The 13,581-nt window shown below is 38.7% G+C and overlaps 1 pseudogene; it reads right to left on the bottom strand.

The window, feature by feature from the left end:
* Positions 1-530: 530 nt before the first annotated feature.
* LOC126703178 (nuclear transport factor 2-like) lies at positions 531-12,512 on the bottom strand (annotated as a pseudogene).
* Between the last annotated feature and the right edge of the window lie 1,069 nt (positions 12,513-13,581).

Here is a 13,581-nt window from a genome sequence, read left to right as displayed (position 1 = left end):
TATTTATGGGTCTCACTATACTATTTCAGCTAGTTTTTACCTTTATCTACAATACTTTCAGTAAAAAGTTTTCAGTTTCAACAAAATAAGTGGATCTCAAATAGACCTTAAGGATTCTTATATATGAAAATGTGATAGCCTTGAAGGACTCAAAATGGTGGTCTTGGTCAAACTTTGATCATTTTAAAGTTTTTTGCCCATGAATATTCACTTCATTAACATGAATCAAACAAAAGCTAGCAAAGTCACTACCATTTCATTCTTCTAATAGAGGAATTTGTTTCACACAAGAGACATATGTGGCTCCCACCATAACATAATGGCTCTTCTAAGACCATAACTTTTTTTTTTTTTTTTTTGAAGTGTTAAGACCACAACTTTTACTTCATTTGATGAAGTAGTCAAATGTGAATGATGTACAATTACTTTAATATGAATCCATCACTTTATCTCCATTAATCACAACTGACCACTTCAAAGTTGTGTCAAAATGCTTTATAAAAACAAAATCCACAAAAAAAAAAAAAAAATCAGCTAGAATTATCTTGATTTCTTCCATAAATCTTTGAATATATCAATTAACTTTCTACGTATCTCCCTGGTAGCTCACATCACATTCCGGGCATACCTCCCTCTAAAATAACATAGTTGAGGTCACTTTCTTGATGTCTATATTTTTCTAATTAACATTAATGTGTGAGATTGATAGGGATATATTATTTATTTATATATGTTAGGTTCTAAATGTTTAGAACAATTGACAAATTGTGAACACAAACTTGTCTAGATATAGATCTTAGAGTCTATAGGTATTGTTAGACAATGCTCAAGGTGAATCAAGTCAAGATTCAAGAACATAAAAGCTGCAGGAAGAAGATTTCATAATTTGCCTAGTTCGATTGATCAAAAGACAGACTTGATCGATCGAAAGTCATATCTGCAGAATTTTAATTAAACCCAAACAGCAGTTCAACCCCATTAAGGATTAGGATTTCTAATCTACTTCTCCCAATATATAAAGGAAACTCTAAGCACATTTTTAATAGGCTTTTTAGAGAGAGAAGAGTGTGCCTCTTTTGTATTTAGGGTGTTGTTCCTAAAAAGCTCTCTTATGTCTTCTACTGGTGCTATTCCTTGAAGAATCTCAAGATCTGGTGTTGTAGAAGTTGTTGCCTTCTCTAGTCATTAAAGGTCCTGATGATCTAAACCTTCAATGGTGGTCTTGAAGTCACAAATAGGAGAGTTTGTATTGCTAAACCTTTGAGTGAGATCTCAAAGTCACAATCGTGGGTGTTTGTGTTTTGCAAAGGCCAAAGAAAGAAGGAGTTTGTGGTCTCAGAGCTTGCATATGGTCGTGTCAGTAAGTTTCTACTGGTGGGTAGCAATAGAATGTTAGTGGTCTAAGTCGCTATTGTAAAACTTCAATTCTTTCTAGTGGATTTGCTTTTTACCTTGAGGATAGTTAGGTTAAATCTTTCTCAGGTTTTTTACCGGTTTGGTTTTCCTAGGTTATCATATTGTTGTTTTTTTTAGTTTCCGCTGCTATACATTGATATTATATATTTGTATTAATCTAGATTTGTTAATTTGACTAAGTAATCACTTGACTAATTACCTAGGTTAATCTAATTGTGGTTTTAAGGGGTCTAAAAACTAACAATATCTATTTATATTTGTTTTAAGATATGCTTTTAGATCATCTTAGTGGCATTAGCTTGCTAGTAATACAAACATGGTTTTGCCAAGCAGGTACATGTTCCAGCAAGGTAATTTGAATAGGCTTCCTTCGGAGAAAACACCAATGCTACACAACCTGCAAATTTCCATTAAAGTTTTATTGGCATCAGCTGAAAATCGATAGTGTCGTAAAACAAAAGCAAAGCAGTTATTCAAAAAAAAAGAAAAAAAAAAAGGGAGACTTCTTCTGGGTTGCCACAATATTATAAACAAGAGATTTTTTTTTAAGTAAACAATTGCAACATCCTTTCATAATTTTCTAAATAACATATTTTGAGTAATAATTGCAAATAGACTTAGTTACCATGTGTAATTTGGAAACCATCATCATTACAGAACACTGATAAATTTTTTTTTTTTTTAAAAAAAATCCAAAAAACTAATAAAATTCAACACTAGACCTCCCCATTGGAGGGAAGAGAACTCTACATTTATAGAATCTCATCCTGTATTTATAACTTGATAGACAGGAAAGGAAAACCAAGGAAAAAAGGATAATCAGCAACACAAAGGCATACAATGCAGATTGGCAAGTGAGTCCTCATCAAAGCAGATGGAGTACGGAGAAAACAAAACCAGAGGAGTGGCATAGCCTTTGAAGTCAAATCTAGAGAGGGGAAGAAGATTTATGTTAAATGCTATAGTACCAAATTTTCAAATTGTCAATTAGAAAGATGGGTAGCTGCAATGAGGCTGTGTTGAAGGCAATAAAGATGGGTTTCACAAGAATTATTAAATTGGTAAGTCATAAGCTGGAACAAGTCTGGAAACAAAATTGGCAGCCACCATGGAATATATCAGAACCAATAGAAGACATTAGGAAAGCACAACAGGGTCACCAGCTCACTCTTCAAGTAATACAATTAACCATAATAGCTCTAGCTAAACTTGTTACCAATACCCTATGCATCATTTTTGGACAAATTGCTAATTTTGACTAGTTTCCAACAATAGCTATTATTGTATCAACTACTGTTGCAATTTTATTGATGATGGCATTTTGCAAAACAAAATCTCATGGGCAGCAACAGTTAATCGCCCAAGTAGTTTTTAAAATTGCATTTAGATTACAACCAAAGAACCTATATCACAAAAAAATTAAGAAGTATAGCATCATATCCCATTTAACTAATGAAACAAGTTATGGTGCATCCATCTACTCCATCATGTAAAACATAACAGGAGAGGTAAAAGGTAAAAGAAAAAGGAAGAACATATCACCAAGGCAAAATCGATGAACAACAGCACAACAGAATTGCGCCTTGCAGAGAACTGGTTCAATTAAACCAAAAACTCATAAATATAAACAACATATCCCAATCATAACAAAGTCTCATAAATTATTAAACAGCCTTAGATTTAGTATGTAAATGAGTATAAACTCATATTTACACCAATAGGATCTAAGAAGTCTTAAAGTCAACCAATGAAAGAAGTTATGGCCCATTCATCTACTCAATCATATCAAGAATAATAGAGAAACAAAAAACAGATCAACCCAAAATAACAGATGTATACCTTTATTGCACTTTGCATAGCACTTGCCACCTCAAATTCCACAAAGCCAAAACAAAATCCCTATTGTATTGACACATGGAGAATAATTATAATGTTCAGGGAACAGCTAACAATGAACAACATAAACTTGATTAACATATGACATACCTTTTGGCTTCTAACTTGAATACCACCATTCTTAATAGGTCCAAACTTCTTGAACTCATTCTTTAGTAGGGAAGGTGTGGCATTCAAAGGGAGGCCTTTTATGTAGATGGAGTAACCTTCGGCTGGTCATAAAACACAAAGTATACATATTAACTAGATTAATACACCCATTCAGAGTAAACAACAACAACAACCATGATGCAGATCATAATGTGAGTTAACTGGCAGAAATAAAAGTCAACTGTAAGGTTGAATTTATTCAACCATCTAATTGGCTTTATTCCGTGCCAAATTTGCTTGTAATTCAGCATTTAGTAACCCTGTATTTAGGTGGGATTGTTGTAAGGGTAGTGAGTGAGATAGTGTGAAGATTGCTCAAGAGTGTGCAAGAAAACAGAGAGTCGCGGCTGGGACTCGCGACTGGACTCGCGGCTTCAACCCGCCAGAATCTGCACACGTGCCAAGCATGCTGGAAGATGAACAGTCATGCTAGCTGGAGCACTACAGGACAAAACAGGACAACTGGCCATACGGTTAACTCGCGACTGGAACTCGCGACTTAGTCAAGCCGCGAGGTCAAGCCGCGAGCCACCCCTGTTTTGGAAAAACCTGACGTTTCGCATTCCACTCCTCTTCAGTATAAATACCCTTTTAACCCACGATTGAAAGAGAGCTTCCAGAGAGAATTTTGAGAGAGAAACCCTAAAGAAAAACCAGATTGTTTTACCCACAATCTCTACCTTAGAGTCTCATCAAAATCCCTCACTCTCTTCCTCTCCATTGTCAAATCCTTGAGAGGCCTTTATACCAAACCTGGTTCTCACCATTATCATCTCTGTGAGACAGTCGTTTGGAGTTCTGGGAAGCAGTTAGGAAGGAGCCAATCTTTATTGGTTGATGCTACGGTGAAGTAGCGGAATCCGGAAAGCTAGAAAAGAAAAAGGTTCGGCGCAACCTCGTTGGAGCAAGAAGCTTGGAGGGCTTAGGTGCATTGGGTAGATTAGGCTTGGAGGGTCTATTGCTGTCCTTGTATCCCAACTGTATTTTCTAGTGGATTGATTACCGCTTGGAGGGCGGCGGAGAGGTTTTTCGCCGAGGTCTTCGGTTTCCTCTTCGATAACATATCTGGTGTTATCGCTGTGTTTGCATCTTCCTTCCTCTCTATCTCTGCCTTTACATTATCTGCTGTGGTTTATTTTGTTGTGGCTTAGATAGTTGTTTAATCAATACCATGTTATAGCATATGTTAAGTTTCCGCACACTATTGTTTAACATATTGCGTGTGTTGATTAAATTGGTTTTTTGGGGTCTAAACGTTCAAAAGTGTTTTTGTACACGTTTTTGAACTTTCAATTGGTATCAGAGCGGGTACACATCTGTTTGGTTTTATTACCATTGTGTGATCCTTGACTCCCTTTCTTTTTGAGATGGATAGGTCTCAATCCCTTAATGCACCTCCATATTTTGATGGAAGTAACTATGCATTTTGGAAGGTTCGTATGAGAGCCTTTTTATGCTCCATTGATGAATCCGTGTGGGATGCTGTTGAGATAGGTTGGACCAAACCTGAAGCAGCCAAATCCACATGGGATAAGGCAGCACTTACTGCATCTAATGCTAACAGTAAAGCACTAAATGCTATTTTCTGTGGTGTGTCTCCAGATGAATTTCACAGGATTTCTCACATTATTATTGCCAAAGATGCATGGGAGATTCTGGAAACAACTTATGAAGGCACGAAGAAGGTGAAAGATACCAAGTTACAAATGCTGACCACTCGGTTTGAGGAGCTCAAGATGAGTGAGGATGAGTCTTTCGACTCGTTCTATGGGAAGTTAAATGAAGTAGTTGTCAGCAAGTTTAACTTGGGGGAGAAGATGGAGGATTCCAAGATTGTAAGGAAGATCCTTCGATCATTGCCGGAAAGCTTCCGTGCCAAAGTAACAGCCATTGAAGAGAGCAAGGATCTTGACGACATCAAGGTTCAAGAGCTGGTTGGTTCTCTACAAACCTATGAAATGTCGCTGCCAAATCAACGGAAGGGTAAATCCATTGCTCTAAAGACTGTTAATGAAAAGGTGGAAGATCCAGGCTCTTCGGGAGAAGATATGGTGGACAAGGATGTAGCCTATCTTGTTAAAAATTTCAAGAAGTTTTTGAAATTCAAAAACAATGGAAAATTTGATGATAAGAGAAATTTCCAAAATTCTGGAAGGGAGAAGAGGGATTTCAAGAGGAAAGATGGAAAAGAATCCCAATCCACACAAGGTGTTACTTGTTTTGAATGCAACGGGCATGGACACTTCAAGAGGGAATGTCCTAACTATTTGAAATCAAAAGGCAAGGTGTACGCCACGACTTTGAGTGATTCAGATTCGTCCGACTCAGAATCTGAGGAGAGCTGTGATGGAGAAGGGAACTACTCAGCTTTCATGACTATTGCTCATATTGAGTCTTCGGATGAATTGAATTTGCTTGTTCAAGACCTTGGAGAACATAGTGAGGATGACTCACTAGGAATTGTTGAAGAATCAGAAGCTGAAGAAGAAGAAAGCACAGCTACTCTTCAAGAAAATTACAATTCACTGTTGGAGAAATCTGGTGAATACACAAGGGTGGCCAAGGCTGCAGTGAGAAAGATGAAGAAGGCTGAGGAGGACTACAAAAGTCTCCTAATCCGGTATAGGGAGGCCAAATGCGAGATTGAAACCCTTAATGGTGAGCTGTCCGAAGCCTACACTAAAGTGAGATTCCTTGAGAATGAGGTTGTTCAAGCAAATGCAAAAATAGAGAGGGTCACCACCAAGAAGCTTGATGATGTTATATCATCTCAAAAGAGTTTCTCAGACAAATCCGGACTGGGATATACCGGAGGAAGTAGCTCAACTGGAAATGTCACTAAAGAAGTGAAGTTTGTGAAGTCCAAAGATCCAGTTGTAGCTGACTCTACTAGTGTGAACCTCGAGGTGGAGGAGAAGAAGAATGTGGTGGACCATCGGATGCTGAATCATCATAATCAGTATGTGGGCAGGTCTGAGTCTCGTGCCAAGTCACGTCCTCGACCACAAAGAGGTCCTAGAGGAATGTATGTGTGCCATTACTGTGGACTTCAAGGGCACACTTGACCAAATTGCCAAAAGCTGAGAGCAAAGAACAGTGCTACTCCTCAAAGGTCAGGAGGACCAAGAGTTGATAGGAGAACGTGGGCAGGGGATCAACCTAGAGAGCAAAACGGAGATCCCGGAATGATGAACGTGATGAAGATGATTGGTGCATTCACCAACTGCTTGGAAAGCTTCTCACGAAGGTTTGAAAGCCCTAACTCCCGTACCCAATCCTCTTCTAAGGAAATCACCCCAAACGCAAGTGTCGTGTGGGTGAAAAGGGGTACTCATGCATAAGCATTACAACATATCCATGCATTAATACTTCCTATGCTTTGTGAATATGTTTGTTTGGTATGCTTGTTGTGTTTGTTTTTGGTTGTTTGTTTGTGGATATTTCTTAATTGTGTTTTATCATTCTTTTTGTTTCTTAAGTCAAAAATCCAAAAATTACATAAACATTTGAAAATCAAAAGGGCTTGATTGACTTTGTTGAGTTTTTGTCTTAAAACTCGTTTTGCCGTGTACCTTTGTGCTAATGGCTTTGTGCATTTTCGAACATTACTTGTTTTCATGCACTCATATCACTATGGGAAAAATCTTGAAATCTATGTGATTGTTGTAAATAGATCTTCAAACTTGTCATGAATGATTGGTGAATGGTTATGTTGATCTTGAAACATGCATAGACTTGTGTCTATATCTCTTCCCATTTTTTATTTTTTTTGCTAAAAAGAGCTCACTAAATGTAAATCTCCAAATGAAAAGAGATATTGAGCTGCAAAAGCCTGTCGCACATTCTAGTATTTGACTAGGAAAAAGGGTAAGCGACCTTATATCAAAAGTGAAATTTCTTTCAAAAAGGCCAAAGGCCTGTTCTTCAAAGAAAAATGTTGTCTATACCTCTCACAATGAGAGATGATTGCCTCAAAAGATCAAATGTTATGGCTGAAAGTGGAGTCAAATGAAAAGCTCCAAGTTATGTTATCAAGTTGTGTGGGAAGTCATATATTCATATTTCTATAATTGAGATTGGTCACATGATCTAGTACTAATTGTGTATGCCTTGGTTGAATTGATCATTGAAGCTTCACATTAGACAAAGGACTATTTCATTGTTGTTATCCACACACAACACACAAGTTTATGTTTGATAAATGCCATATTCATTTGTGTGATTGTACTTGATAAAATGTGTTTTCACATGCTCAATCTTTGTTAATTCAAGCACAAAAAGATTTTTGAGTGTTTTAGGTGTTTTTGGAAAGTGTTTTGCTGAAAAATCTGAAATTTTTCAAAAATCCAGTTTTTGCCCTGTTTTGGCGGCTCAGTCGCGGGTATGTCAAGTCGCGAGACTCAGTCGCATCTTCGCTGGTCAGTTTTGGCGACTTGTTCGCGAGTGGAAGGTCCAGTCGCGAGATTCACTCAGAGATTTTCGCGGCTCAGCTCGCGACTCACTCGCGGGTAGACCTTCCAGTCGCGAAAAACACTTAGAAAATTTTTTCAAACTTTTGTTTTTGTGTTCTTTGGCGGCTTATTCTGGCGACTGTGTGGCGACTTGTCTCAGTCGCGAAAATCGCGTGTTTTGGACATACAGGGGCAGTTTTTAAAATTTTCTGTTTTCCCTCGATTTTTTTTGTGACTGTTCATTGTCTTTTTCTTCTGCACTTTCCCTTTCTCACCGTGCCTCCCTTGTCGTTCTCCATTGTTTGCTTCTTCTCAGCTAAAAATCGTCGACTCACAGGTATGGTTCCTTGTCTTGCACTCTAATTTTCCTGTTGTTATGGTTTTCCCTCTGGATTATTCTCTTTTGAGTGTGATTTTGTGATGGGTTTTGTGATGTCTTCGTTAACTTATTGTTACCTGTTCTTCTGGTCTTTGAGCTAATTTCTTTTGATTGGTTGTGTTCTTTATCATGTGCTTAGCTAGGGTTAGCTAATTTTTGTCTGATCTGTTGTTGCTATCATATTTCACTTTGATCTTGTGTGGTATCTTGTTGATGTGGTGTTGATTTTGGTCCCTTTACAGCTGTTTTTGTGGGCATACTTGATCTCTCTACTGTGTAGTTCTAATTTGGGCCTTTGGTGTCCCTCATTGTTACTTTCTGACCATACTCATCCAGCTGTTAGGGTTTCCTCATTGTTCCTACATTTTCACTAACCCTCTGCTGATATAGTCTGTTGGATTGTGTTTTTGTCATTTCCCTTGTTTATAATACAGACTGGTCATGTCTCCATTCAAAAAGGCTGCTGTGAAAGGAGGTTCTTCCAAAGGGAAGGAACCCGTAATTGATGTTGATGAAGACACACCTCTCCCGAAAGTGACTCGCTCTTCATCACAGCGATTCGATCCCAATAAGTTCAGATCCTATTCAGCATATCAGTCATATGAGAACTTCTTTCTTCATGCCACACCACTACTAGAGAGAGCGGTGGATCTGCCTTCCCTTCATAACACTGACATCCCGATATGCTTTGCTCACAAGGATTGGAATTACCTTCTCTCGGATCCGGATATCGTGTATGACGAGTTGGTTAAAGAATTTTATGCTAATGCACTTGTGGAGGGAGATGAACTTAAGTGCTGGGTTCGGCAAAAGAGCTTTTCTGTCTCTCCTACATACCTGGCAGAAATTCTTCACATTAACAGACCAATTTTTCGTCATTCACCGGTCTATGACGATCTATGTCCTGATGAGGAGCTTCTAAAACAAAGTCTTGGTCAAGACTTGGAATTCTCGCCAAATGGAAAATCCATCAGTGTTTCCTCCCTTTCTCCGAAACTGCGAGTGCTTACAATTGTGATGTTTCACAATTTGTACCCTTTGTCCAGTACTGGGTATATGAATCTCGGACGAGCTTTGTTTCTTCATGATCTGGTTTCTGATGAAGAAATTGACATTTGTGCTCACATCTTTCATGTTCTGCGCAAAACGGTTCTTCGCAGTGAGTCTCGGATCTGCATTCCTTTCTGCAGTCTCATTTCACGGATCTTGAAGCTCAAGGGGATCTATCCAACGGCTGATGAATCTCCTATCCCCAAACCGAGTCCGATCAACATGCGTACATACAATGCAAGTGTTGGACATAGTCGGAAGAGAGCCAAACCAGAAACTTCTGCATCTCACAGTGACTCTCAGTTCAGCAATCTCTCCCTCGATGAGAAACTTGATCGCATTGTTTCCTCTGTCCACGAGGTGAATACAAAGATGTCTGGACTCACTGCTTCTCTACACCATCAAAGCAACCGATGGGACATGAAGTTTACTTCTCTTCAGACTCAGTTGGATCAAATTCAGAGAAAACTAGAAGAGGATGACTAGCCTATTCCATGACAAAAAGGGGGAGTGATAGGCATAATCAGAGGGGGAGGATATTACCCTAAGGGGGAGTGTCACTATCTAAGGGGGAGTGTCTTTATTTTTTTTGTTTCCTTCTTCTCTTTAAGTTGATATATTATGTTTTGTAAAACTGTTATTCAGGTATTTGTTAGTTTGTACCCATATGCTTTTGTAAGCTTTGAGGGTTTTTGTTTTATGCATAGTTTGTAGGCCTTGTGGTATGTACCATGCTTAAGTGCAGCCTTTATGCTATGTGAAATCAGTATTTTAAATCTAAATGTTCAGCATTGTGGTTTATGTACTGTCACTCTTGTGCCCTTGTAGGATTGTTCCTAGATGCATATGCCTTGTGTGCTATGCATTGGTTGAGTGTTGAGCATACAAGTGTCTTGCCTCGTGCTTGTTAACTTGTATGTCTTTGTGTTCATTCCAAGTGTGAATGAACACTGTGATCACTACCTTGTGGTGTTCACTTGGTTGATCAAGCCATGGTTTGTTCATTAACTCCATCTTATGCTTGATCTCTTTTTGCCTGTTTCATATGCATTAATAATTTTCTGCTTACAATGATCATGGTGTATTGTTGTGTTTCAGGAGTTTATGTTCATATGATTCAAGTGCTTCACAGCTTCTAGAATTAGGTGTGACTGAGTTTTGATCAACTGTTCCCAACTCACATGTTAAGTCTAGAGTCTGTTTTAGGGTTTTGTCACGGAATAGCCAAAGGGGGAGATTGTAAGGTTGAATTTATTCAACCATCTAATTGGCTTTATTCCGTGCCAAATTTGCTTGTAATTCAGCATTTAGTAACCCTGTATTTAGGTGGGATTGTTGTAAGGGTAGTGAGTGAGATAGTGTGAAGATTGCTCAAGAGTGTGCAAGAAAACAGAGAGTCGCGGCTGGGACTCGCGACTGGACTCGCGGCTTCAACCCGCCAGAATCTGCACACGTGCCAAGCATGCTGGAAGATGAACAGTCATGCTAGCTGGAGCACTACAGGACAAAACAGGACAACTGGCCATACGGTTAACTCGCGACTGGAACTCGCGACTTAGTCAAGCCGCGAGGTCAAGCCGCGAGCCACCCCTGTTTTGGAAAAACCTGACGTTTCGCATTCCACTCCTCTTCAGTATAAATACCCTTTTAACCCACGATTGAAAGAGAGCTTCCAGAGAGAATTTTGAGAGAGAAACCCTAAAGAAAAACCAGATTGTTTTACCCACAATCTCTACCTTAGAGTCTCATCAAAATCCCTCACTCTCTTCCTCTCCATTGTCAAATCCTTGAGAGGCCTTTATACCAAACCTGGTTCTCACCATTATCATCTCTGTGAGATAGTCGTTTGGAGTTCTGGGAAGCAGTTAGGAAGGAGCCAATCTTTATTGGTTGATGCTACGGTGAAGTAGCGGAATCCGGAAAGCTAGAAAAGAAAAAGGTTCGGCGCAACCTCGTTGGAGCAAGAAGCTTGGAGGGCTTAGGTGCATTGGGTAGATTAGGCTTGGAGGGTCTATTGCTGTCCTTGTATCCCAACTGTATTTTCTAGTGGATTGATTACCGCTTGGAGGGCGGCGGAGAGGTTTTTCGCCGAGGTCTTCGGTTTCCTCTTCGATAACATATCTGGTGTTATCGCTGTGTTTGCATCTTCCTTCCTCTCTATCTCTGCCTTTACATTATCTGCTGTGGTTTATTTTGTTGTGGCTTAGATAGTTGTTTAATCAATACCATGTTATAGCATATGTTAAGTTTCCGCACACTATTGTTTAACATATTGCGTGTGTTGATTAAATTGGTTTTTGGGGGTCTAAACGTTCAAAAGTGTTTTTGTACACGTTTTTTGAACTTTCATCAACAATACCAAATTGCACACCTTTAGAATCCTTATTACTATTGTTTTCATTAGCATTTGTGCTGGAAACCAGTGTCTCAAACACCAGAGGAGGAGGAGGTCCAGCAATTACTGGCTGATCTTGGCTCTTGGAGACAGACCTTCGAGGAGCATAAGTTGGGGCAGAAAAAGCAGCTGGACTCTCCTTCATAACCTTAACTTGCAACAACAAATTGAGGTAAAAGTTATAACTTTTGCCCACATCCAGGGCGTAGAAATTACAACTGTAGCTGCCAATGAAACCACGCACTTAACGAATGAGCAAGTTAAAAGGATAGAATTTTGATTGATGAATGCTTACAATAGAGGCATATGACTTTTTTTGGAACTTCTTTAGTTTTAGAGTTGGATTCAACCACTATCTGCCATTCATCTGAAACTTCATCAACTACCTCAGCAGCCGGCACTTCCTATTCTTCAATTGAAGCCTGTCCATTTTCAGGAGGGTTGTATACTTCTCCATCAACAACCTCTGACAATTCAGCTTTTGTCTCAGAAACACGATTCTCCTTGACAGGAGTAGGCTCTGAAACAAAATCATCATGAAAATCAATTAAAGAAGAACAAAAGGATTTACTTTGAATTGTAAAATGTGTTTGACATTACCAGGGTCAGGAGTAAGGGGCAATTCAACATCATTCACGAAACTTTGGCTCCCATCGTCAACATATCTAAACACATCATTTAAAACAAAGTAGCCTTTGTCTTGAGGTGCTAGGAAGAAACTCTGAGTAAACATACAATTAGAAGTTTTACTAATTCAAGTATATACAATAACTTATTCTCTCACCTGCTATGGACCTACTATGAACCAAAAGGAATAATAGATTGGTTTTGTTCCTAGCAACCCTGCGAAACCAAAAGATAAACAAAAAAAAAAAAAAAAATTAATAACAACTCAGCCATATAGAGAACAAACAACAACAATAAAAAAACCCATATGGAAAATTAAAGAATAAGGATGAGATGTACTGAGATTTTAGATTCGATAAACAGAGGAAACTTCGAACAAAAGGGCAGAGAGATGAAAGAAGCGCCGTTGAGTTGGATTGGATGTGGATTTGAGGTGGGATTGGAATAGAAGAAGCTAGAGGGTGGCGCTGCCGAGTTGGATTGAGATTCAATGGTGCACCGTTGTTTGGTTCTTCTATTGTGGGTATGGGTTTGTTGAGCTAGAGAGGCAAATGTGATATTGTTATGAAACGAGATAGAGGAAAACGAGACAAAGTTGGAGAGGCTAGCATTGAGACGAGACAGAGTAGAGAGGAAAACCAGAGACCATTGTTGATGCGTGAATGATTTTGCGTTCTTTTGCTTTGTTTTTTTTGGTTTATATATATATATATATATATATATATAACACCTGTTTAGCCAGTAACCAGTATCCCTTAAAATTATACCCATGGTTAGGATTTAAACAATGTTAAGTTAACAGTTAAGATTAAGGTGGGTACCGTACCACCACTTTTCCTGGGGGGTACAGTAGAATGACCCCAAAGTTTCAGTCTTATATTAAACAAAAAACCAATCATCCATTGCCGTCTCTCTCAAACCTCAACCTCCATTCCTCATCCTACTTTGCTCACAATCTCTCCAAGTTCCACCACACCACCACTAACATCCTTTGCCTCACCAGAAATGTATCCAGCATCCCTTGGAAGACCAAAACTATCTTAACCCCAAAATTTCCAACACCAGAAAAATCCAATAATATATATATTCAAGGCAAAACTGATAAATAAATCAATCAACTAAGATCCAACATAAAAAGCAAAACCCACCTAGTTCCATCCCTACACCTCTAACCCTAATTAGAGATTTAGCCATACATAATTATGCAAAAGAAAAAA

The sequence above is a fragment of the Quercus robur genome, chromosome 10, assembly GCF_932294415.1.
Source record: "Quercus robur chromosome 10, dhQueRobu3.1, whole genome shotgun sequence".
Classification (NCBI taxonomy): Eukaryota; Viridiplantae; Streptophyta; class Magnoliopsida; order Fagales; family Fagaceae; genus Quercus; species Quercus robur.
This window is presented reverse-complemented; position numbering and strand designations above follow the sequence as displayed.